Raw genomic sequence first — 3742 nt, 5'->3', positions numbered from 1 at the left:
GGGTGGACACATGAGTAGCGACGTCACATCATATTCGCATCACTTCACCACACCGAAACACAYCAATCACGGCATAATCAAAAGCACGCATTCACATCACCACGCGAGAGAACACTACACATTAACACACGCACATGCACATGTACCACAACACGATGACACCATCCAGCATACCAATTAGAACAAAAGGTAAAGGTAAGAGAAAGGATCTCGCGCACCTTTTTTCGTTACGACGTCGATCGACCAACATCTCCGCTTTTCGTAGAATCCCGGCTCCTTTTCGCACTTACCCGCCTATATATATTTAACGTTTTTCAATTTATATTAATATCAATTTATAATAACTTTCATCGTTTCGTATATATATAATATATATATATATATACATACATTAACATATACATATATATACATTTTGTTATAACAATTTTGAAGTGCACTTCGTAAGAAATAAAAGTTTATAGCGATTCTTTGGAATTTAGAGCATTTTTTGTTTTTAAAAGAAAGTGTGAGTGACCTAGAAGGTGAGTTTTTGTACATGGTTTTTCGAGCCATAAAGAAAGGCACTGTGACTAAATAAAGTCAAAAAAATTAAGATTTCGGAAAAAAATATAAATTTTAACCTGTGAGAAAGTGCGGTAATAAAAACCGAGAAGTTAATAATAAGTGACAAAACCAAATAAAAAAGATATGTGCCAAAAACCGGTTTTGGATAGCAGCAAGTGCAGTGACATACATATGAATATATGTATATACAGTAGGTAGAAAAAATAAGTTATCAAAACAGCCAGCGTTGTTTAAAACGCGCTATACTTTTTCGCTTAATTAAATATAATTTTTTTGGTATGTGTTCGGAAAGTACCGTTATCAAAGTACAGCAATTGATGATTTTAGTGGCAACCCTTTATCTGGTAAGAAATTTTCGTGGCCTTCTATAGAAATTCTCATTGACAAAGCGTGGAAAAAGTAAGTTATCAAGTTCAGTAATTAGTGTTTTTCATATTAAAACTTGAAAATGAATTACAAAAAAGCATTAAATGTGCAGAAATTATTTATTTTATAAATTTTGAAATTGAATTGGTAACTAAAAAAAAAAATCTGAAAATGGTGAATTTTAAACAATTTGGAATGTTTAACCATAATTAATTTGCATAAAGATGGTCACACGCAGCGTTATATTACGGAAAACTTGAATAAAAGCCAGGTCACAATACGGAAAGTTATTGCCCGCTACAACAAAGAAAATCGAAAAAAATAACAACGGGAGAGTTGACAAATGAATTTTGGATATATCCAATTCTGATCCCTTCAAATCAGTTTAAAAAATTCGCGCAGAGCTTATAAAAGATGGCATGATGGCAAATATTATAAAAATAGATTATTCATAAGTTCATAAGTGAAAAAAATTAAATAATAAAATAAAGACCAAATTTTACAAAAATAATAAAAATGTACCAAATTTATAAAATGTTACTAAAGTTTTCCAGTGCTGTGACTATTATTAATAATAATAACAGAAATAATTTTAAACAAGTGTAAAACATAAATCGAATGCACCCTAACAATAAAAATATCAGAAATTATAACATATATAGGGCGCGATATAATTAGAATAATTAGAAAAACATAACAACTAATGCATACATAAATGCATACATACTCTACAAAGGAGGAAACTGGAGCAAGAGGACACTAAACAAAGGAGGAAAGGAACATTAAACACAAGAGTAAAAGAACACCAAACACAGGAGGAAACCGAAAAGAAAGCAGAGGATAATATCCCCAAAATTATATAAATATATATAAACTTTTTTCTCCCAAAACTCCCTTGAGGCGAGAAAAAGTAAGTCGTTTCCATTTTTTACGAACATATGTATGTAAATATGTATGTATAATATCATACGGTTTTATCAAATATAAAACCTATATATGTAATCCGTTTGATCGATTTCTAAACGGAAACAAAAACCCGTTTGACAAAATATATCATCCATATATATTTTATAAATACAAAAGGAAATCATTTACTGCCTTATAAGCTTACYCTTGTGTATACAAACACACCCACTCCAACAGAAATCCAACAAATTATACTCAAGTATACCCTTCTGTTTCTTCAAACAGTAAGCAGGATTGCGTAGAATAGGTAAGCAAAAAGCAAAACACAAAAATTCCAATGGACAAGCGAGTCTAAATACGAACATACATATTTACACATGCACTTACCCAAATCATACTTATAAAATATATAGTAAATGCAAAAAACATAAATTAGTACTTACTAACACATATCGATGCCTTACTTTCTCAAGCTCGTACCTTTAAAAATGGCGGTTTTGAGATTTTCATATCAAACGATTGCTATTTCTCTGTTCCATAACTGCAACAACTTCCTATCTCAATAAGTTGTGTCTATCGTAAAAAAATTAAGAATACAAAACTTGGTATCTCATGCAATCCTATTTTCGTAACTGCGTCAAACTCTTATCTCAATATACGCGTACATTTAATTGAGTATTAATCGTTTTCTTATTCTCCAAAAAGATCTTTTTATTTTCTTTTGATATAGCATGAAAACGTGTAGTTATGTATATTTACAGCTTTACGTATGGAGTCCCGTTATTCGTCGGCGACGCTAGAACGAAACTTCAAAAACAAAAATTTACCGTTTCCTTGTAGTTCTTGTAGTGAAAAAAGTGTGAAGTGAATTTTAGTCTTTGCATTGCAGTTGTCTATGTTATTTTTTTGCTTGGTGAATATTTATTTCAGAAGAGTTTACTTTTCATTATTAAAAAAAATGCCATACAAGGCATGTTTGAAAGAGTGTTATTTAGTCCAAGAGATAGTTCACCTGTAGAAATTCTTGAAAAAACAATTGCCTTTCTTGATCCTGAAACCGGTAATTTTTTATCAAGAATCAATGCCACGAACCAGAAGCACAACAAACTGGAAACGTAATTTTGGATGAGAAAACAAGACATTTTCTCTCAGTATGTTCTGATAACTCTGGATTCTCCTCAGAATCTGACTTTTCCGCAAGTGAAAGCGAGTACCATCCTAGCACTGAATCAGATCTATCTGAGAATGGACCTTCTTCAGTATTGTTGAATGAATCCTCTGGTGTCATTAAAATAAAAAGAGCACCGAAAGGCCAGGGAGATAAGCAAAACTGGACTAGAAGCCGCCAAAAACATAAGCGAATGCGTGTTCGGGAGTATTCATCGATTAAGAGGAGCAAAAAAGAGRCTRGAGTAATGCAAATTAGAAAAGAAAGAACTGTGAAAGTTCGGTGCCGTTCGGAAATATGTGCCCAAAAATTTGGTAAGCAGTGCAACGAAATTACAGAAGAAGATAGGAAGGATATTTTTAAAGTATTTTGGTCACTTCTGGGTAAGTAAACACATTAGTCTATACTTTAAAAACATCAGGAGAGGTCAAGATTGTTTTTATAAAATTGTTTTTGAGTACGCTGTCTCTTGGTGAATGGAGCGTGTCCAAATGTGTTACTGGCAATCTACAGCCATGGACACATAAATAGCACACTTGGTCATCAAATAAAACAACATTTATTTATTCCTTAAGTTTATCACTTAGGGGTCTAAAAAGACATGCGTTTTATTTTAAAAATTATTCACTTTCATATTACTAAAACACTAAAAAAATAAATATTTTATTATTGGTAAAAAAAATACGAAAATATCAATATCCTATATGGCAGCTGGGACACATAAATAGCACAGTC

Source organism: Bactrocera latifrons, unplaced genomic scaffold (genome assembly GCF_001853355.1).
Source record: "Bactrocera latifrons isolate USDA-ARS-PBARC rearing strain unplaced genomic scaffold, ASM185335v1 scaffold_421, whole genome shotgun sequence".
Classification (NCBI taxonomy): Eukaryota; Metazoa; Arthropoda; class Insecta; order Diptera; family Tephritidae; genus Bactrocera; species Bactrocera latifrons.
Note: the sequence above shows the minus strand (reverse complement) of the source record.